Source organism: Marmota monax, unplaced genomic scaffold (assembly GCF_021218885.2).
Source record: "Marmota monax isolate L192 unplaced genomic scaffold, Marmota_monax_Labrador192_F-V1.1 WCK01_AAM20220418_F8-fsc00126, whole genome shotgun sequence".
Taxonomy (NCBI): domain Eukaryota; kingdom Metazoa; phylum Chordata; class Mammalia; order Rodentia; family Sciuridae; genus Marmota; species Marmota monax.
In genome coordinates this window covers 1,063,191-1,087,571 of record NW_026695245.1, presented here as the reverse complement: position 1 = coordinate 1,087,571, position 24,381 = coordinate 1,063,191, and positions in this window count along the sequence as shown.

Genomic DNA, 24,381 nt, shown 5'->3' with positions numbered 1-24,381 from the left:
TTGGGGCAGGCTGTGTATTCAGTTGTATATGGACCCCTGCAATAGGGCGGCTCCTGCTGCCTCGGTCGCCAGCTACTTTTGAGTTCTCGAGGAGTTTCCCATTGAGTTCCCCTTTGAGTTCTCGTGGGGTTCCTGTGGAGTTCGTGGAGCCCAGTGGAGGGTGAGGGAGTTCCCAGGAAGCGTGCGTGGAGTGCGGCTGAGAGTTCGGCAATATAGTAGTTCCTGTTTGAACCTACAAGTGCCTCGTGGAGGCTCGGTTATTTTGTGCTCAGCCAGACTGCGGCACTTTGCATGTGTGTCTCATGGTCTCAAGACCTCAGTTTTGTCTCAGAAGATAAGAGCTGGGTCTCATAGCTCTCTGTGATTTCCACCTAGACTCAATAGTAATTTGCCTTCTGTGGGTGCTCAGTGCCACTCATTGACAACGGTGAGTGACGAGTAGTGTGTAATGGGTGACTATCAGGTTCAGCTTTCATGGGCATAAGAAGACTTCAAATTTGTAGGAGAAAAGAATTTCATTTTTATTTATAGCTAGAAATGCCACCCTTCATCCTGGACCCTCATCTTACAGCCCCTTGCTCTCATCTGGTGAAATGAGAAGATAAAATGGGTGGACTTACATTATCACTAGGGGCAACACAATTCTTGATGAAGGGTTTAGAAGACTCTTTTTGTGTGTGTGTGTGTGTGTGTGTACTGGGGATTGAATTCAGGGGCACTTGACCATAGAGCCACACCCCCAGCCCTATTTTGTATTTTATTTGAGAGACAGGGTCTCTCTCTGAGTTGTTTAGTGTCTTCTTTTGATGAGGCTGGCTTTGAACTTGTGATCTTCCCATCTCAGCCATGACTGCAGGCGTGTGCCACTGGGCCTGGCTTGATTTGGATAAAATGTATTCTATGACACTAATATTTTTTTAAAAATTGTGATAAAAATATATAAAATGTATCACATAAACCTTGGTGTGTGTGTGTGTGTGTGTGTGTGGTGGTGGTGGTGGTAGGGGGTAGATGCTGAGGATGGAACCCAGGGCTTCCATCATACTTTGCCAGCACTCCCCCACTGAATTACACTTCCAGCTCGTAAACCATTTTAAGTCTACAATTCAGTGGCTTTAAAGTAGATTCACACTGGGTGCAGTGGTGCATGCCTGTAATCCCAATGACCTGGGAGTCTGAGTCAGTAGGATCTCAAGTTCAAGGTTAGCCTGGGCAACATAGTGAGAGCCGGTCTCAAAATAAGAACTAAAAGGGGTTGGGGATGTGACTCAATGGTAGAGCGCCCCTGGGTTTAATCTTCAGTACCAGAAAAACAACCAATAAAGTACAATTGCATTGCTGTGCTACCATCAGCATCATCCATCTCTAAAACTTATTCGTCTTCCACACCTTGGTACTCATTAAACATTAATGACCCAACCTCTTCTCCTGGCTTCTGACAACTACCATTCCACTTTCTGGCTCTATGAATTTGGCTACTCTAGGTTCCCCTGTGAGTGGAATCATATGGTATGATCCTTTTGTGTCTGGTTGATTTTACTTAGCATAACATTCCTAAGGTTCCACCATGTCATAGCATATGTCAGTATTTTCTTCCTTGTAAAGACTGAATAATATTTGGTTGTATGTATATACCATATCTTGTGGATCCACTCATCCATGGATGGAAACTTGGGTTGCTTCCACCTTTTGGCTGTTGTGAATAATGCTGCTGCAGAGCATGGATATTCACATGAATATAGTATATATATTTCATATAGCATAGTATACATATAGTTATGTAGTATATGTACTATATTCATGTATATAGTATATATCATATACTGTACATATAGTATATATGAATATAGTATATGATATATAGTATGTGACATTTATATACTATATTCATACATATATATAAATTACATATATACACACTGTATATGTAATGATAGTGTAGTGTAGACTGTTATTATGTGCCTGCTCATGCTCATGTAACTGTCATTAGTTTCCTTCATTATATGAAGGCCGATGCTGGGACCATCCTGTAGTGATATATTTTACTTCCTGTTTTCCTGCAGACACCACTATGTGGCTTATTTCCTGTCATGTGTCCATCACACATGGCACATGACATGTGTAGGCATCTCAGGTTAGCTTTTGTTCTAGTCCCTTTTATTTAGGGAGATATTTGAGAAGAGTCTTAACTGCTTAAAATTAAAAGCTGGGAATTACCTGCTTGGGTTAGAGTCATCCAAAAAAGAAAGATGTGAACAGTGAGACCGACTTCAGACAAGCCCAATTACTACTTGTTTCAGACGCATCCTGGAAATGCAGCTTCTGCCACTCTGCGCCAGGCTGCTCACTGCTGTTTGAACCAGTGTCAGCTTCCTTGTTGTTTATAAGGCAAGGGCCCCAGTGGTGATGCCTCCGTGGCTCAGAGTGTATAGGGCAGCCTCAGAGCTGCTATGGAGAATTCGGAGATTCCAGAATTGAATTCATTTATTTTTCTCAATCTGAAGATCAGGGATCCTTTGAGGTGTTAAGTACTGGGCACCAGTGTTCTCAGATGCCTGACTGCTCCAGGGAGACATTGCAGCTCAAATTCCCACAGAGTGAGCCTCCTCTCTTCCTGCTCCTGACACCAGAAAAGTGTTTGTGACATTGCAAAAATGAAGCAAAATCATCCCTCTTTGGACTCTGCTGCAGCATCTGTGGTCATCTTTTCATTGACTCTGAATTGGCTTTTGACCTTCAGTAGGTCCTCATGCCATAGCCAAAACAAAAGGATGAGGAAATAAAAACCATAGATGCACAATAGAACAAATTAAAGTCTTTAATCAGCTCTGGGTACAAACACCACACATAGCAATAAGGCTTTCAGCCTATAAGATGATTTTGAGAAAACCCTTATGATCTACATAACTTATACTGTCATCTGTCACATTATAGCATGCCTAGCAAATGTCAGACACTTGTGGTACTTTTCTTCTATGTTCCTTCTTTCTCCTCCATTTTCACTTTGGTGGCTTTCTGTCCTTGTGACAAAATACCTGAGGTAATCAACTTATAAGGAGGAAAAATTTATTTTGGTTCAGTTTCAGAGGTTTCAGTCCATGGTCAGTTGACTCAGTTGCTTTTGGGCCTGTGGTGAGGGAGAACATCGTGGTGGAAGCACCAGGCAGAGGAGGCAGAAGAAGCTGCCATGGTGGCCAGAAAGGAGAGAGAGAGAGAGAGAGAGAGAGAGAGAGAGAAGAGAGAGGCTGAGATTCCAATATTTCCTTCAAGGGCTGGCCCCCAATGACCTAACTTCCTCCCACTAGGCTCCACCTCAAAGGTTCCACCACCTCCCAGTAACACCAAGATAAGGACCTAGCCTTTTAAAGCATGGATATTTGGGGGGACATCCCAGCCCAAACTATAGCAGTAGTCTAAGGGATAGACAGTGGGAGCACTGGGTACTTTGGTGAAGGGTTGTGGGGAATCAGTAATCCTCAGACAGCTTATCTATGAGAACAAAAATTAACACTGGGTCTGGGGGACCTGGAGGGATTAATGCTTGGTACATCAAAAGTTTTCTGAGTATGTTTATTGGAAGAATAAATGAGTGAAGGAGAAGCTTCCCTGTGACCAGAGATAGCCATTGGCAATTGATATCTGATATTAATTCCATTGTGCAGATGGGGAGACAGAGTGTTTGAGAGAGTGATTGATTTCCATGGGCTCCTCCCGCCAGCCGATGACTTGTTAATGCCCAAAACAAAACCAGACTTTTGTTTCCAGGCTCAGACCTGAAAGTGTTTGTGCTAGATTTATGCACTCACCGACCCGTTCCCGCTGATGGCCACTTTGATAAATCATTTCAATTAGAAGCAGATGTCATCATGGCACACTTGGAGACTTGGCTTCCTAAGATTCCAAACAGTGAGGTTGCTACTTTATTTTCCTGTCTGTGTGTGGGTCAGTGTGGGTTCAATCCTCAGGAAAAAAGCAAAAACAAAAGCAAAAACGAATAAGCCAACAAAATTAGCTGTGGTGGCATTTGAGTTTTCAGGAGAGCCAACGTACAGTCACATGCGTTACTCTAGAAATCGTGGTCAGCCTTGTTTGGAAAATGAGCAGGAAAATGAAGAGCTTGGTTTGTTGCACAGAGTAATCAGCGAGCACCCACATAGCCATGGAAGTTTCTGGGAAATCTGAACTGGGGAATGTAATTAAAACAGCCCTTCCTGGCAGTTTTGTGACATTTGGCACCACCCATCACAATTTGGGAATCTTGACTTGCAGGCAGAGATCTTCTCAAATCTTTTCTGTCACATTTACTATTCACATGGCTTTTATTTTCTTGTAATAATTTCCCTTTTTTGATTATAAATTGAGTATGTGGCAATTCTGCAGGAATTTGGGGGTAAATAAAATATATTCAAAAAGATAAAATAAGCCTTTTTGGGGAAAGATAAAATGCATTTATAAAGATAAACTAACTCATTTTTAATTTCATTACCACTTTTAACATTCTGCGATATATCCTTCTCTTCTTTCATATATATATTCTTCCACCACATTATGGGATCTACTATATATACATTTTTTGTACAATCTGCTTTTTTTTGTTCACCTAAAAGATACTTTGTGAGAATTTCTCCATATAAAGAAATAATCTAAACAGATTTTTTTTAAAAACAGGGTGCTGTTTTCAGCTGTGTAGCTGTATCATATTTACTTAGCCATTTCCTTGTGGTGGTTTCATAGAGACTTTTATAGTCCATATGCATATGGGTAATGCAGCATCTATTTTTATACCTTTAGACTTCCTTTTAGAAATGCATTTATTTTGTGAGTAAAGTATTTGCTCTTCATTTTGAATCTTTGGTTCCCCTTGGGATCCTGGAATTAAAGCAAAAATTAGAGTGAGAGGGAGAGAGAGAAAGAGAAAGAGATAGATGGGGGGGGGGCGGGAAGAGACTCTTCCTTTCTTCCTCCCTCTCTTGCTTTAATGAATGTCTACTGTGTGTCAGGTTTAGTGCAAGCCCAAGGAACAATAGTGTGTGTGGTTCTCCCTTTAATAAGCTTGTCACAGAGGGTAGATGCTGCTGATGCTTCCAGTGGGTTAGAGGAGAAGAGCAGATATAGTGGCCATCTGAGGTTATTAGCCTGGTCGGAGAGGTAAATAATTTCTGAGCTGATGTGATTTGAGACGTGTTGCTGAAAAGCACGTATGTGTGCGGGAGTGTGTGCTTGCACACGTGTACACTTCATGGATGATCAAGGTCATGTGGATGAGAGGGAGAAGGTTGGATGTGTTCATGGGTACTCACCCAAGAACTCTGGAGAGGCTCAGTGCTTGCATTCTTGGTTCATTCCTGAAAATAATAACAACATACAATTCCTCTTTGCAGAATTCAAAGCTTATTTAAAGTCCCATGAAATTCTTTCTTACACCCAGATGTTGCATAATGTCACATGCTTTTATGTCACTTCCCATGTGTATTGAGCAAATTGTAACCTCTTAACACCAGACAAATAAAGAAGAGGAAAAAAAAGAAAGAAAGAAAGAAAGAAAGAAAGAAAGAAAGAAAGAAAAAGCAATTAACACCAGCTGTTCCCATCTCCTACTTACTGTTCCTAGGACCAAGTTCTCTTATCCCCTGAGCAAGCTCCTTCTTGGGTTAGATATAGCTGATATTTAGGAGAAATTGGGCCACATCTTGTTCTTGTATTTCTGCTAACAGAAAGTCATAGGGTCAGACTGGGTCTTGGGTGTCATCTGATCAGGCAGGCTGCACACTGTAGTGGTTTGGCCTCAGTCTCTAGGTGGGAGGAAGTCATCCTAAGTGCCTGCTGTTCCCTTCACTTCACACTCTGTTACCCACACTCCTGTCTATGAGAACAAGGCAGGCTTCCCACTGGCCCACCTCCAGAATTCTTCATTACAATGGGGACTTCTTTCTCGTTGACATTTTATTTCTAAGATTCTAAGTTCCTAATGCAGAATGGAGCTGCTCCTTATCCTGTGTAAGGTGACGTGGTATAGTTGTACTTGGGACAGAAACATTTTTATTATCATGTCATCTTTGATTCAAATACTCAAAATATCCAAATAAAAAGGAACTAGATAACTAGACATAAACAAGTTTAGTATATGAAAAGCAATAACCACGTTCGTTAGCAAATTTCCCACACAACAGTGAAACATGTATTTGGAGACATACCTATACATATGCTAATAAAAAATTATTATAATTATCTATAGATCTGAGAGTATTTGAAAGAACACTTTTTCAGCTAGGTATATAGCTCAGAGGTAAAGTGCTTGCCTAGTATGTACAAGGACCTGGGTTTGATCCTCAGCATTGCAAACAAACAACCCCCTCACCAAAAAACAACAACCAAAAAAAAAAAAAGAAAGAAAAGACCCCCCCCACATTTTTATAAAATCATTATTCTTTGAGCAGTTAGAATATGCCATATACGTTGGGCACTGTGGTGCATGCCTGTAATCCCAGAGGCTCGGGAGGCTAAAGCAGGAGAATCACATGTTCAAAGCCAACCTCAGCAACTTAGCAAAATCCTGTGTCAAAATAAAATATATATAAAAAAGGTTCAGTGGTTAAGCACCTCTGGATTCAATTCCCAGTTGGAAAAAAATAAAAAGAATATTCCATATACTGAAAGCTAAATTTTTAATTCCTAATATTTGAAAAAGATTGGAGTTTAGAGAGGTTAAAACCTTGCTCGAGGTTACATAACCAGTAAGTTCAAAAGATGGAATTTGAAGTCTCAAGTCCTTACTATTAACCAACTGGCTTTTTTATTTTTATTTTTTGGGGAGCTGGGGATTGAACCCAGGGTTTCATGAATACTAAGCAAGTGTTCTATTAGGAGCTACATCCTGGGCCCTCCAATTTGCACTTTCTAGAGACAACATTTAGTGAACATTAAAATGTCATGGCATTTCATTTATTACTCATCATACGCCTCTGAGATATTGTTCTTCTTTTACTAAGGAGAAAACTGAGGCCCAAAGAGATAAAGAGAATTCTTCTTTTATTTGGCAGCTCAAAAGTCAAACCCAAACTGGGTGTGGTGACATGCACCTATAATCCCAGTGCCTTTGGAGCCTAGGCAGAAGGATCACAAGTTCAAAGCCAGCCTCAGCAAAAACAAGGAGCTAAGCAACTCAGTGAGACCCTGTCTCTAAATAAAACACAAAATAGGGCTGGGGAAATTCCAGTGTACTGTATGTAATTCCTTTCAGAGTCTACATGGTTTGAAATATCCATGGTGTCTCAAAACAAAGTTCTTCCACTTGCACTCATTTCTCAGACTTGAGAAATTCTTAGGAATGGATGTGAATTGGCTTTGGATCAAGAGGGAAGGAAAGAACTAAGAAAGATCTGGATGGGGGCTGAGAAAGGAGAATTTATTCCCTAGACTAATTTGCAAATGGTTATTGAATATTTTTTTTCTTTCAATTAGCTTCAGAGCATGCCCCATTTATTTTCAAACCTGGCTGGTATAACTTTTGTCATAGTAATTCATATTTTCATAATTTTTGCTCAAGCTTGCAAAACCCTTTTGTGCAGTATTTTGAAACAGCAGGTCAGTGGGCCTCAGAGTTTTTTCCCTGGGAAGGGAGGGGCGGGGAGGAGTGTTCTCCTAAAAGACAGCAAGACACAGGAGAAGATCCAAAAAAGTAGGACACCCTGGAGGGTATTTGGCATATAACAAGGTTGAGCTAGATCCCAAACGAAGCGAAATCAAAGCAGCCTGGCCTTGCATTGGAGATGGGAGTCGCCTGGAGCGGAGAGTGCCCAGGCTATGGCAGGGCTTAATGACAGGAGCGGAAATGAAGACATTCCTCAGCTCTCCTCCCACCTTCTCCTCCTCAGACCCAAAGATGCTGTATGACTGTCGGGCTAGGTGGAAGGAACTCACAGGCTGCCTGCAGACGCATAGGTCATTCAGACCCTGCCTGCAGTCAGCATTTTAAATGCACCCTCTAAAGAAATCCTAAAGGAACTCTGTCCCTGCCAAAATGCAAGTATGAGTAGGGCATACAGGCATGCATTTTGGAAGGAGGGAGCCTTCAAGGAGAAGTTTTACTGGGAGTGCCCCCAAAACTCCTGGCCTGACAGAGAACAAGTGCCGTGTGTAAGAAAAGTCCTTGCCAGTGGATCCTGAAGGGAACAGAGTGCTTCACAGCCCAAGGAGGAGAATCTTCCAGCCAGCTGTGGGAGGGTTGGCCAAGGTTTTACACGACTGCATTCTTCAGGCAGGCCAAGGCATTGCTGCCGGTGCAAAACCCCCATTCCTTTGAGGGCTGGGTTTGTAGCACTGTGGTGGAACACCTGCTTAGTATGTGTTCAGGTACTAGGTCCAATTCCCACCACCTCCAAAAAAATAATTATTTAGTGAGAAGTGACATTATTACTTCTTTGATGTATGCTGTATTGCTCCAGTTTTTTTTTTTTTAATTAAATCAAACAGGGGCAGGACATAGAGCATTTGTCTGACATGCATGAAGCCTTGGCTTGAATCTCTAGCACCACAAAAAAAGTACAAAGAAACAAAAACAAAGACAAAGAAGTAAATAGAGAACAATAAGAATACCAAGGAAATGTGCTATCCTATAGACAGACAGACAGACACACACACACACATACACACACACACAAACCTACCTACGTTGGAATCACAGTTCAACAACCAATATCTTAATATCTTCTTAAACAGCCTTTGCATATTGAAATCTCTTCACCTTTGACTGATCACATTTTGAAACAGTTCTTCCTATAAATAAATGATTCTTAGCTTGGGAAGCCCCAGAGCCTCGTAGTAAGAGATTCTGATTTAATTGTTCTTGAGAGGGTCCTGGGCTCAGGTGATTTCTGCCCACTTCCCACGTGGCTATGCACCTTCTTCACCTGCCTGGTGTATGTCATCCCTGCCATTCCCCGGGTGAGAGCAAGAGCAGCACAACTGGCCGTTTAAGCCAGATTATGATATGCTCTCAATATTGTATTTCAAGTGGATTTCTTGTGTATTTCACTGTCGTGCTTTTCAAATACAGGAAATCCTTTTGACCTATTGATTTTGCAAAGCAGGTTTCCAGAAGTGTTAGAAATGCTCTCGTGGTCCTCTGCCACTGACATGGTAATCTGAGGGCTTAGCAGAATGTACTAGCCTCCAGCCATGACCTCCCATCAGAAGACCGGCATCAGAGAGAACAGACTGGCATCTTTTCATCCACCTGTAAAATTAAGAAAAACCTCATAATCCATGTTTGGATGGGTTTCACACTCTGAGAGAATCCCACTGGTCATTAATTAGTCTTTTCACATGAACATAATTATTTTGCGCTTCCTGTGTTTTGGAAGTGGAAGAACTTGGGCAACTTGTTCAGAATTACCTAGTTGTGATTATACCAGTTAGTTGGTTTCTTACTGCCTTGAGCCCATCTCAATTACCTCGTACAGGAGAGCTTTCCGTCTGGCCACAAGGAGAATTGCTTTTTTGCCTTAAGAACCGAGAAAACCAAAACCATCTTTAGATCTGAGGACATGATTACTGGCTCATCTGTAATATCCCAGGAGTCTGAATTAAAAGAATTTAATCCATGTTGCATAATAGGATTCCACATTTTAAAAGTGTATTTCCAAGAAATAATTCATGTCTGTACAATTTTTCTATTAATTGCACACATTTATTTATGTTCTAATAAAAATAGTCATTATCACCTGTATGCTCTTAATCTTAATACATATCATTAAAATATTGCTGTACTCTATTGAAAAATGTGTATGGGGGTCTAGGAGAATAGATTAGTGGTAGAGGGTTTGGCTAACATGTGCAAAGCCCTAGGATGAATCCCCAGCACCTCAAAACAAACAACCTGTCCAAACACCTCAAACTAAAAATGAATGAGGTATTTATACTATATATTATGTAATATGTATTAAATATTTATAATTGCCTTTCATAAAATTGGTAGACAACGACCCATTTTATGTTATCTAGATTGTATGAAAGTCTTATGAATCAGAAAAAAAATCAGTATACATTTCCCTAGAGATATGTAAATTAATCCATAGTTCAATTTGGATAGTTTAGCCTAGGAAAGCAGCATTTAATTTTATTTTTAAGTATTATTTATTTAAAAATGTTTACTAAGTTCAAAATTGAAAAAAAAGCCAATTGTTGGGACTCGGGGTGTAGCTCAGTGGTTGAGTGCTTGCCTAGCATTCAAGGCCCTGGATTCAATGTCCAGCATCACATCCAAAAAAAAAAAAAAAATCAATGTGAAAAACTTCCTACCTATCTCCTGGCTACCCAAGTTTCCTTTCCTCAGTTCACATGTGCTACCAGATTTTTTTTTAGACCACTCTTATTTGTGCTGCATTTAAGCAGATTTGGAGAAGTAAATAAATTATTCTTATTGAAAGCAAAATGAATAAATAAAGTTTTGAAGGAAAACTGGAGAAGTAGGAAATCTTTGAAGTGCAGCAATATTTATCACCAAAATCCTTTCCAAAATCAAGCTCTATCAATCTCGGGCTGAGCATAATGCTTCCTCAGTAGATGTTGGAGAAATATTTGCTCATTTAACAGACGATTGATAGAGGAGCATCTTCCTTATCTGTTACATGGTTCTGTGCCTTTTCTTGTTTCTGCATCCTCTAAGAGGATTGGGGAAGTTGGGACTCCTTGACTGTAATGTCTCTGTTTCCTATGACCAGCCTACTCCCCTAACTTGCCCTGGAGACTGGAGCCCCCTGCCTGTCCTTCCCACACATACAGTTCAGGTTCACTGGAGCTAACTTGGAGGCCCCAGGTGTGTTCATGGTGCTGAGAAACTTGGAGCACTTTCTCCTGAGATGTGGGGCAGGAGAGGGCTGAGGCGCATCTCCTGCTGGGTTAAAAGTTGCCTCCTACTTTCCCAGCAGGAAAGAAAGAGCCTAGTCGCGGTGAGGAAGCAGTTTTTTAGCTACTGCTGCATGTCAAATAGGGCTTCCTATTGTTTTGTTTACCCTATTGGCTAATTCTATGATTTTAGTTCCAGGAGGGTTTTGCCAGGTGGCAAATATTCTAGGTGACTGAGAAAGAAGCAGCATGGGAGGGAGAAGCAGCACTAGGCTTTGTTTGGACCAATACAACTCTGAATTTTATTCTCTATCCTTTTCTCTCACGGATATCTTTATTTTCAAAAACCCAGAAGAATGCATGAATCGGGCTGTGCCGGACAGGTTGGGGCTAAGCAAGCGGTTTCCTTAGCAACTGTAGCCCTATGAAGGGCTGGCAAGTCGTCTCTGTCTCATTTTTCATTTCATTTTCTGCAGTTCCTGAAAGGAGGTCAGATGCACTGTGTCAAGTTCACATTGGATCTTTGCTTGTCGGACCCTCTGCATTGGAGCTGGGGAAGGCAGATCATGTGCATGTCACTGGATGCTTTTGTTTATTTCAGTTGGAGTGAGCACATAGACACAGTCACATTTTGTGGTTGGTTATTCAGTGAAAAGAGAATATTTATTTTACTTGTGAAGAGTTCAAAACTGAAAGGGTAAAAGCAAAGGATAACATTAGCCCCCGCCCCCCTCCCCCACTTTCAGGTCATCAGTCTTTAATGAGGGCTGTTAAAAATCATACCAGAATATTTTTGGTAATGGCAGAGACTCCCCCCACCTTTTTTTAAAAATGCCTTTTCTAAAATTCCATGCAAGCTCTAAAAATTGAAGTTTATGGTTAAGTTCAAGTTTCCAAATTCAATTCAACAATATTTATCGCATCTCCGATTCACTCAGAACTGCAGGGGACAAGCAGATGTGGTAAGATGGTCTGTGCCCTCAAGGAGTTTCGAATTTAGTGGTGGGAATAAGACAAATACAGTGTAATTACAACTACAAGGAAGAAAGTGATAAATGGCATTAAGCAGTGGCTATCGACCTGGACTGCAGATTGGAGTCACCTGTGAGGACACCAACACTGGGTTCCTCCTGGGGGGTGCTGATTTAATTAGTCTGGGGTACAGCCTGAGGTTTGGGGTTTTTAGAAAGCCTTTCCAGGTGACTGGAAACTTTTTAAGGGTAAGGACCACGGGCAGGGCAAAGAGCATCCAAGAGATGTCCCTGGGATGGTTGTGGCAGGTTGGAATCTGAAAGCCTGTAGCATTTAGGAAAGAAAAGTGCATGTGAGATGCTAACAGGCAGAGGAACTTGGGAGTGAAAGGAGATATTGAAGAACAGAAAAGTCAGAGAAAAGCCACAGAGGTATGAAGCAGGACAGATGGGTGTTTAGGATGTGATGAGTAGCCAGGGGGCCAGGCTGATGCCAGCGTAGCTAATCACATGTCTGGAGAAGAGGAAGCCAAGAGGCAGACTGAGGAATGATATGGCTGGTGAGATGCAAAGGACCTAAGGAGGAGGTGGGGCTTGAGGTGGAGGTGGGGCTTGAGGAGGAGGTGGGGCTTGAGGAGGAGGTGGGGCTTGAGTGGAGGTGGGGCTTGAGGAGGAGGTGGGGCTTGACTGGAGTTTGGTTTTTCAGTTTTTTTTTTTTTTCCAAATGTGCCTTGAAATCTTTGCCCAGTTAAGATTAGGAGAAGTCAAACCTAAGGGAGGACAGGAGAAAGAGTTCTTTATGGGGCCAGAGTTGGAGTGCAATATGTGACAAGTTAGGACGAACCTAGGAGATCATTTGGTGGAGCTCCTTTGTCTTCCAGCTAGGAAGCCCTGGAGGGTAGTGACCTGGGAAAGTGCTGGGACTAGTTAATAGGTCATGTGGTTCCAAGTTCAGCGGGGTGTTCAGGGACAGTGTGGGGATGTCCAGCAGGCAGTTGACAATTCTGAGGAGAAAGGTCAAGAATGGAGGGGAAATTCTGAAAATAATTTTCAACCAGGCGATAAGACTTGAGGGCGAGAGAGGAGTATGGAAAGAGAAGAGGAAAGTGATATTTAGAAGAAAAGAGAGCTTAAAGCCAACAAAAGAGGCATAGAATTAGCAATAAAGAAACAAGAGGAGAATCTAATAATTCAGAAGTACAGAAACCAAGAAAGAGAGTTTCGGGGAGGAGGGTCAACATGCACATCTGCCCAGAGGCTGGGAGGAAAGGGCTGAGTAGAGACTCTTGGGGGTGTGGCTTGTCTGTGACCTGTGATGTCATCAGGTGCCGATTGAGCCCTGGGGGTGGGAGGAAGACTCCACTGGGTTTTGAGTAAATAGAAAGAAGTTATGATGAACTCTCCTTATATGCTGGCTGGTTCTTCTCCAGTTCTTGCTCTTGTTTTTCATCTATAAAAACATGAATATGTTAAACAAACAAAACAAACAAACAAAAGAACCTGGGAGAGATTATTTTGCTTTTTGAAGAAGAGAGAAAAAAGCTTTTAGTTTTAAAATTTTGCATAAGACTAATGAAAAAAATCTACAATATGACCTTGAAAGTATAAAATGAATAGTTTAGAAATAGGACCATAATTAATTGTCTTGCCAGTGTTGAAGTCCTTTACAAATGAATACCTCTGAACAGCAGGGTGTGAATGTGTGCCTAGATTCTGTGTATCTTATTTGATGCACCGATATGGAGAGGGAGGACAACTGAGGTGTTGCAGATGGAAAAAGGAGAAGATTGGAGATTTTTCCCTTTAGGGAGCAGGCAGAGAGCTTCCAGCTGTTCAATGGCTCCACTCAGCTGTGGGAACACCTAAAGGCATCATGCCTCCCAGAATCCCCCTGGGCTGCCCAGGAATAGAGAGTTAATGAACAGGGACAGACGCCGACCAACAAAAGAAGAAATACTTTATTTATTATTCACTATTCTCCAGGGTCCCTGTGCTATTCAGAATCCACGAGCTCTCTGGAATAATGGCTGAACACTTCCTGGGTTGTCATTGCTGTGCTATGTTGGCATGTGCAGCGACTTTCTGAGGGCCAGGACACAGTGTACTCTGTGGCCTCCTCTCTTCTGCCCCTTAGAGGTCATCTGGTCCAACTTCCTGCCCCGATGGAGGAATGACCTCACAGCATCTCAGACAAAGAGTGCCTTGTTTTGCATGTTTCCAGTGATGAGAAAGTCACCATCTACTAAGGTAGCTCATTCTGTTTTTAATCATTTAGTGATTTTATAACGTTTATGAAGTTCTTCATGTGTTCAGGTCATAGCATTCATCTTGCACCCGGTCTTAGGTCTTACTTCCATTAGATTCCATCACTCCCCTCGAGCCTTTTCCGTATTGAGTACTGAATTTGTATTCCACTCCTGGAGTCTTCATGTTCATTTGATTTATGATAAGAAAAAAGAAAAAAAAATGAAAAAAAAAATCACAGCATAGGTACTGAAACGAAGATTCTTTTATAGGATACTCAGGTCCATTGGGGGGACTGTCTGTCCTTTTATCAAGTCCTTGAAACCAACAAAACATGGTCAAGTTCATTTGTTCGTTCATCCTAATAGAGTCTAGGCTATTCTTCATAGTTTCTTGAACTGAATGATCTCTTCTGTGCCTGTGTCTTTAGGGGCAGAGACTTCCATTCCTCTATGTTGGATCTACTGAGAGGAGCCCATCCATGGTGTGAATGTGAAGGTCGTCACACCCTTCAGTGATGAATTGGAAGGAGACATCTAGACCATCAGAAAATTGAATAGTTATCACTTACACAGGTCCACTTATATCTAAATCTTAGAACTCTTTCAAAAAAATCCGGGCTGGGGTTGTGGCTCAGTGTTAGGATGCTTGCTACCATGTTTGTGGCACTGGTTTCTATCCCTGGCATCACATAAAAATAGAGGAAAATAAAGGTACTATGTCTATCTACAACTAAAAGAAAATTTAAAAAATTATCATCATCTTAGGGAAAGAACTATGCTAAATATTTTCAAAATAACAAAGTACCATGAAAGCCAAAAGTGAGTCTTAAGCAAATTCCTGCTGAGTCAATTTGCGTGGGATCAACTTCACTGAATTTCTCTCTTTTCTCTGAACTATTGTTCCTGTTAGAGTACAGGTAGAGTTATCTTGCCACAAAACAAGAAAGACATCCTTTGATAATCTCTACCTCCCTCCATGAAATGTTTGAATTCCATAGCACTTCTTCACAAGGATGGGTCAGGAATTCTGTTAGACATTATTTGAGACACTTTGTATTTTGTGATTGCTAATACACAAGAGGGGAAAACAGAAAGCATAATCAGCACACAGATTGGATTAGGGCTCTAAACTGGCCAGCTCCATGGGGTAGCAAAAAAAAAAAAATCTCTACAGCTCAATGTTTCAGATATCCAAAATGCTCACCTTATTTATCTGGGTTCTTCGGAGTCCTCAGGATATCTGGATGAGTGTTTTCAATTGTCACATTTGTTCCTCAGGGAAGTGACGTTTTTTTTGTTCACAATGACTAAGAGATATGCAAATAAGTCATAAGTGATTTTTTTTCCAAACATAATTTTTCAGGGTATTTTTTTCCCTATTCCTCTTACATAAGTTTCAAGATAGTGTGATTCGAGGTGAGATTAAATCACAGACACTGTTCTCTCCCTTTTGACAAATGCCCTTATCGTTTGCAGCTCCATTACCTTCACATGTGCAGATATCGCTGGTGTGACTTCCACGGGTTGCACTTGGTCCCAATGGACCAGATGCATCTGCAATGCCCTTCCTGTCCCTTCTCTGCAGCCAGACTGTCAATCTCTACTTCATGATTGCTCCTTTTGAGCCTCTTTAGTGAGGCATTTATGCACAATAATGATAGAAGGTTTATGTACAAATAAAATCTGATACGTTTTTCAAATGGTGGGCTGGCATTTAGTGGATACTCTAATGCTTCCTTTGTAATTGGAGGGCTGTTAATTTTACCGCAAGGCCAGTTCTTGGAAACAAAGCCAATGAGAAAGTGCCGTTTCATTGAGGTACATTTTCCTACTAGTAACTCAGTAGATGATAGGTATCTAGGTGCCAGGGTATTTGGAGGGGTGAGCCAAAGGAGAGAAGATGGAAGGGAGCTTAAACAGAAGATGTACCTATGTACAAGATGGGAAAGGTCGGTGGGTTTGGAAAGCAGAGATTTGAGGATTTGGGGTAAATTAACAAAACTTCTTTTTTTGGGGGTTAAATTTTGTGGTGGCAACTGGTTGCCTCTTGTGACATGTTACAGAATCTAAATGTCCTGGGATTTCCCATGTGGATTTAAATGGATTTGGGAGGGTACAAGGCCTTGTTTCAAAGCCTATATCCAATATCATTTTTTTTTTACAAAGCATTCTTCAAATCCTCTAAAGATGTTCCCCCCATCTTCAGCCCCCCACACACTTCCTTGAATCTCCAAGAGCAGGTAGTGCCTCATTTTGCCATGTTTGTTGCTGCTTGTGACTCTTCCTATCCCTTCTTGAACAGCGCACTCCCTGGGGTTGAACACGCATCCTCTTTGTGTCTCCCTGAGTCTCCCCAAAGGCTTGAGTTGTGTAGGAAGGACAGGGATTTGAAAGGTTAAGGGAGAAGACAGGCAGTCTTTGAAAGCCCAGAGCGACACTGAGAGTTGACCCTGAGGAGGGACTGCCCACCATGATGGGGCAAGCTGCCTTTCTAGGGGAGGGGTTGGCTATGAACCTTTACCAGGACATTTTGAAGTGGATATCTCCATATGCCCTCATTGCTTGTGGGCAGTAGCGAGGCTCTGAGGAAGGAGACTATTCTGTTGGGTTGTTAGAAGACATTTAAGCTCCAGGTGCCAGGGAAGAGAGAAAAGAGGCCTGGGGGGTGAGGCCTGCTCTGGATACCAGGAAAGAAGATCAAAATCTGAGTGTTCTTATATACTTAAGGACTGTGGGTGACACCCTGCTCCAGGTGAATTCCCCAGATTTGGAAGGTGACATTGTAGACTTCTTAAACCTGTCAACCATGCGGATCAGTAGTCTTTCAGCAGACAACTTTATCTCAGTCCGCCTTGGGCTCTGCTGAGTGCCTGGCATGGGAAGACTTGTTGATCCGACTTTACCAGAGCCTCCACAGAACTTGGATCACACAATCTTAGATCTGGCTGGGGTTTATAGAAAGCCAGAGTCCAGGGAATAGAAGGCTTGTACCTCATCGTCCTCTCTCTCTCGCTTTCTCTTTCTCTTCCTTGCTCTGTCTCTGTCCTCTCTGTGTTTGGATATGTGCATTGTTATGGTTTGGATATGAGCCGTCTCCAAAAGCTCATGTGTGAGACAATGCAGGAATGTTCAGAGGTGAACCACTTAGACCATGAGAGCTATAATCTAATCAATGAATTAATACATTTAATGGATTCATAATTTGAAAGGATTAGTGGATGGTAACTATAGGTAGGTAGAATGTGGCTGGAGTAAGTAGGTCACTGGGGCTGTGCCCTTGGGGATTATGTTGTCCTTGGAGCCTTGTGCTCAAGCCCTCTGTGCTTCCTGGCTGTTATACACTGAGTAGCTTTCCTTCATTCTGCTCTTCTGCCATAATGTTCTGCCTCACTTCAGGCCCAGAGCTAGGAAGTTGGTTGACTATGGACTGATTTGTGAAAGTATGCACCCCAATAAACTCTTCCTCTTTTCAGTTGTTCTTGTTGGATCTTTTGGTCACAGTGATGAAAAGCTGACTAACACAGAACTATAACAATCGTGTGTGTGATTGTGTGTTATGGAGAACAAACAATTGACATGCTGATATTAACACAGTCCCACTCAGGAGAGGAGTGGGCAGGCTGTGGTTAGAGTTTTTTATATATATATATATATATATATATATATATATATATATAGATATAGATATATATATATATAGATATATATATAGATATTGATATATACTAAAATTTTATGGATATAAAATTTTATTCAATTCCTCTTTTAAGGTTCACCAAGAAATAAAATTAGGGTTTGTATTACCATTAAAGTCCTGTTGGGGGCTTAGCCATGTTTTCTTTAACTTTGCAAAACTTTATAATGGAAGCAAATTTAGCCCCCCAATTTTAGATTGTATGTATATTTTAGTATATATATATCCTAAAACTCTAAGCATAGTAGTTTTAAAAAATATCAAATGACAAGATGATCCTTTTTAGTTATTTTGCTTAGATACAATAAAGAAGAAGGTATAAATGCTGCTTGTACCAAATACAATAGAGATTTTTCTATTTCAAATCCAGGTATCTGTATGCCCAATAGTTCTCTTTCAAACTATTTTTAAACATATTAAAACATAATATCCACTGCATATGTGAAGTTTGTAAACTAATAAAACACAAATGTGCAGAAATAGTCTCCTCCTTCTAAGTCTCAATATTAGCTTTAGGTTTCAGGACAATATAGTTATTCAGATGTGCAAAGCCATTTACAACTATTCCAATTCTTAGGCCATTTTAGTATTCTGCTGTATCCTGTGAAAAAGAACCTAGTTTTTTATTTAGCTAGATTAACATTCCCCTTGTCAACCCCATGAACCAAAAGCTAAGCGTTGAGAGCATTTCTCAGTTACTCTTCTTAGAGACTATATATTTATATGTTTATTTATTTAATGGAACAATCTTTATGGAGGCATTCAATTTCTGGCCCTAATTTCAAATATTTCTTTTGTATAGAGAGTAATAAATGAAAAGAAAGTCAAATCTATCTCTTGGATATTTTAACCACTGAATCTCACATAAAATATGCTCTCTGGAGTTTCTCAGGGCCTCCTGTGTCAGTCCTTCATGAAATCCTTTGAAAAGCATCATCTTAGCTGACGTGGGATGTGCTCTCAGGGTGACCTTTCCTGTCCTGAGACCTCCCTTTATATTTATAAAATGTCAGGTGCTATAAAACACAGAATCCTATATCCAATTGGATTTCTGACCTCCACCTATCCCAGACTACCCTGACTTCAGAAACTCCATTTTGTAGCAGCAATGCCCTCGTTTCTCTGCACATGTAACCTCTCTTGCCCCTCCTGCTGACAATCTGTCAGACAGTCCCTGATTTTTCTTTGCTGGCAATGCACTGTTACCAGTAATTGCAGAAACCATTAATAAAGTGGGTGGGAGGGGGTGAGGTTGAGAGGGAAGCGAGACACAAAGGGAATAAGTATTGTACATAGCCCACAGGCTTTCCCCTCCCACACATATGATTCACTGTTGTTCCCCGCCTCACGTGGGAAAATGTTGTCCTGCTGCAAATACACCTTAAAGGCAGCTCTGCCTCAAAGATATCACATATGCATATTAATAACACACACTTTGTAGTGCCTAGAGTTGTTTTTAATGAAGCAAGCTGAAATGTACCAGCAACTTTCTCATCTTCTTCTGAGTGCCGCAGATGATCTGTAAGTGTGGGTTGGGGTGGCTTCTGCCCCCAAAAGAGATCAAAGAGGCACGGTTAGTAATTCTTTACAGCAGAAACAGAGAGGAAAGGAAACGGATGAAATGAATCCGACTTCTAGGAAGACCAAAGCTGCGGGAAGAGTTTCAGAATAGGAAATGATTGCAAGTGTCGGTAAAGGAGTACGAAGAGGTCAACACAGGTAAGAGAAGGCCCTAGAAAGAAAGGCAGAGGTGGACAAGATGTTAAAGGAAGGGTCTTGGAAGAGATGTTAGGATTCCTTTAACCCTGAGATGACTCTCTCCATCTCGCCTGTTGCTCTTCCATTTTCTTATGGCACTTACTTGAGTATAGACCACCTCTGTTAGCTGGGCCAGATATAAGGTTGAATTTCAAGGGACAATATGATATATTCTGCCAATTGGGTTCCCACTCCCTGAGGTCCATTGCTCTGCTTCAGAAGAACAGCTGATGCTTCTGGGGTTCAGCAATGAGTAAGACTGGGCAATTCATATCTGTCTTCCTTTTATCAGACTAGCCCAAGATACAGGTGTGGTCTTTCTAAAAGACTAGGCAGTCAGTTGATCAGAACATGATGCTAATGAGGCCGTTATTTTGGCCTCATTATCCTCTGATTTAACTTTATTCCATAATCACAGAATTTACTCACAAACAGAAAGAGCGTGACCTGCCCAAGACAGCACCATCCATTACCACTGGGGGACCACAAGACAGGGGCTAAGATGTTCCTGTGTTTCCTACACCTGTCCCTTCTTTCTATGTCAGGAGAAGAGGCCCTGTGGCCTGTCGCAACTTACTTCAACAGTCTACCAATGGTCTTCATATTTTTAGTCTCTTTCCATTCTAATAAACTTACCCATGAAGGCCAGGGGTAGCTCTACTCAATGCCACTTTTATTACTGACCCTAACATTAATATCCAATTCCAAATTCTGTTTGGTCCCTGATTTTACTTCTGATTTCAATTCCCTCAACCCCCTATCACTTTATATTGCAATCAATTGAATAAGCCATTAGCACTAATATTTTTTTCTTTCAGAAAGAGAGGAAAAAAATTCCCTTAAATCTCTTAGTTTTTCTTCTGATGTAATATCTGGCTAGAATACCCTCTTGCTAATTATGTCTCTCAGAGTTCTTCCAGTTCCTGGTACTGTTCAGATGCTACCTGATCCATGAGAACTTCTGTTCTCACCAATGAAGACAAAGTCTCTATCCTTTGAGTGTCTTGGTACAGTTAGGATCTTTTAATAAATATTTATTGAGCACCTAAAAGTGCTGAACTGTGTGGTACATGGGAGGTTGAACTTGAACATATGTAACCTCCTCATATTAGTCAAGGTTATGCTAGCTTTTCTAACGAACTCCTAGCTTGTAGTAATTCCACATACTAATTCAGAATGGCGTTGCTGCTTAGTGGGAGTTTTTTCTCCAGAGGTTAATCTAAAAAGTTCATTAGTTTATTTGTTTGAATTTTTTCTCCCTATTTTATCTATGAGTTATCTATGACTGTGTAATTCCCAAACTAACTGGCTTAAACAAACTAACATTTAGTATTTCACAATCCTCCCAGGGATTTGGGAGACATTTTGCTGCTGGTCTGACTCGGGGGTTTTTCATGAGGCTGGAATCAAGCGGTCAACTGGGGATGTGTTACCTGCAAGCTTGACTGGGGCAGTGGATCTACCCCAAGGGGACACTCACAGTCTCCCACCATGCGGGCTTCTCCACTGAGCATTGTCATGGCCTAGCAGCTGACATCTCCTTAGAGGGGAGATCTGGAGAGCTGGATGGCACTTGTTCTTCACAATCTACCCCCAGGAGTCATGCTCAGCCATTATCTCTGTAGTCTATGTGTGAAAAGTGGTAACTGAGTTCAGCTCACACTCAGGGGCATGTGCATTATGCTCCATCTTTCAAGGTGAAGAATATAAAATGATTTGTGGGCCTACTTTAGGACTACCACATCATGGGACCTTCTATGGATCCTTTCATTGTGTGAGGTTCTTCCATCTCCTCTGGTCTGGATCCTTCAGCTTCTGGTTTATTGCAGATCAAAAGTGTGAAGGTGAACCATCTTCTCCAAAATGCTTCCCTGAAAGTGACTCACATCCCATCTATTCTCATTCCATTATGAATGCCTCTGGATTCACAAGGTGGCTAGAAAATGTAGTCTCTGGCAACACTTTGCTACTCCCACCTTGCAGCAAAAGTCGGCTTCTTCTGGGAGGGGACTATCTGGCCCTTCTCTGTATCCTCTGTTCTACAAATATCACAGGTCTTGTGCCAAATGGGTCCCCTTAAATATTTTATGAATGAATGTGTACATGAATGATGGGAGGCTAGCATTGTTTTTCTATATAATTCAAAAGACAAACCTAGGCTTGCTTTCTTAACTAGAATACACAACAACCCTGCTGCACAAATTCTATTTATAACTCAGCTTCGGCATACAAATCTAGACTCAGAACTACCTGGGCATGATGGTTCTCTTGTTATTTCTTATGAATTATTTATCCTCCCTGCTCTGAACTTTCTTCAAATGGCACATTGCAAAGGACTAGTTCTTTACTAAAGAATATTATATAAAAGCAATACTGTTCAAAGATTCCCCGCATCACTACACAAACAACTCAAGTAAGATGCTGCCAAATGCTAAAATGATGGGATCACAGGGTAGCAGAGATAAGAAATAAATTGTCATAGCAACCAGAAGGCCTCAGTTGGAATGATTGTACTACAACTTAAAAGGTGGTTCTAAGAGCTTAAATACACAGAAAGAAGCAGGTAATTTTATAAAGATGCCACTTAAATACAAGAGAATCTTTACAAACTTATTCTAAGTGGATACATTTTGGAAATGGTATAATGTGGGAATATGCCAAATGAGAGCATTAGGGAACCTTTACCATATGCTTAACAAAGGCAGTAATTTCTGTTTATTGTTAAACATTATGCTTTTTTTATTTTGGAAAAAAATAAGCAATTGTTTGCTTGGGGATTAAAATAGGAAAATTGGAAAATGCAGAAAATATGAGAAGGAATTAAAAATAATCCTTCTACCAAGAGTAAAGAAGTTAAAAATATTTTAGTATATACTCACAGAGAGAGAGACCTGGCCTCTGACTTATGATAGTTTAACTTCAGATTTTTCAACTTTACAATGGAGCAAAATGAAATGTGTTCAGTAGAAGCTGTACCTCAGTTCTTGAATTTTGTCTTGGGCTATTGATATGCAGTATGGTCCTTTCTTGTGATAATGGGCAGTGGGTAGCAGGCCACAGCTCCAAGTCAGCCCTGAGACCAGGAAGGGAAACGACTGATATTGTACATTGGATTGTATTGCAAAGGTTTGGGGTTTGGCAGGTTAGGCATATGAAATGAATTTTGTACTTGGCTTTTCAATTATCAGGAGGTGATCCCATAGTAAGTCAAGAGCATCTGTATTTCACCCATATGTATGTAAACAAAACTGAGATTGTTTATGTATATTTCATTTAGTGTGTTGGTTTTTTAACTTATGTCATCTTATCAGCATTTATAAATATTATTGATATTCTTCAAAGCATCATTTGTAGTTACTGCCTAAATTTCTATAATTAAGATATGTCATAAATTTACTGAATTATTTATATAATGTTTGACATCTTGATCATTTTCATATTTTTGGTATCATAATTTTATAACCAACACTGTGGTATGAAGACTATTTGTCCCATAATAGTGGTTCAATAAGTTTCTGATCAATAAACTAAATATAAAAAGATTTTTACACTCTCTGATCATTGCTGCTAGGTTTCTATACAGGGAGTTATTCTGTATTACCTGAAAATTTTATATATTTATTTTCATTTGTCCCTCAACTTGGTGCATTTGTATTTTGCCACACATAGATTAGTTCTTTTTTAACAGTTTATTTTTTTTTTGTTGTACAAATCTAAAGTGTACAATGTGCACGCACACACACATACACACACACACGCCGACTGAAGTGATCATTACAAGCAAACAAATTCACATACCTGTCATCTCACATAGTTTCTTCCTTCCTTCTCTCTTTCTCCCTTTCTTTTCTAGTAAGAGTACCTAAGATCTACTTTCTTGGCAATTTGAAAGTGTATCATACAATATTATTAAGTCTAGTTCTCATGCTGTACCTTAGATAGAGCTCTGGATTCATTCATCCTACATAGTCACAATATTGTACCCTTTATACCTTCCCCCATCTCCCCTGCTCCTGGTAACCACCCTTTGTGTTTATGTATTCAATTTTAAAAAATTATTTGGAAGATTTATTAAATGTTTTTCTGAGTATTTGGAGTGAACTTTGTGTCTAGTACTTATTGTATAGACTACTTTATGTGGTGGGGAATAGTAGTTTGGAAAACGTTTGTGAGAGAGCTGGAAGAGTACTTTGTTAGCCTCTGGTGCAGTTTGGATATGCAATGTCCCCCTATGTCCCTGTGTTAAAGACTTGCTTGCCAGCCTATAGTGTTAGAAACCTTTAAAAGGTGAGGCCTAGTGGAAGGAAGTTAGGTCATTGGGGTGTGTCCTTGAGGAGGATATTGAGATCCAGGTCCTTCCTTCTCTTTCTCTGTCTCTCTCTCAGCTATTTTGAGAACAGACCTTCTTTGCCATGTGCTCTTCTCCATGATAGACTGTGCTGTCAATCAAGCAAGTCAAGCATTAGTAGCACATCACAGTCTTTTATAATGTTAGGAAGATGTGGGTTCTCCCCCTGGAATATCCATGGGAGTCACTGAGGCAGTTATGTGGGTCCCCTACATAGGCTCCATGGCAACAGATCCAAGCGACAATGGTCTGAAATCTCTGAGCCAAAGTCAACCTTTCCTCCTTAAAGTTGATTATCTCAGGTATTTTGTCACAGTACTAGAAAACTGAATAACATAACCTCTGATAAGTCAGTGGCATCTGCTGGTATTGGTGGTGTCTTTTCTTACTGTCCCAGACTAACCATTTTATCTGTAAGGAACTTCATAGTTGACACACCCTCTTACACCCATGAAATCAGTTTGCTCAGTAGCCAATCTTACTTTTCTCATCTTATAGAAGAAGAAAAGACTCAGAGCA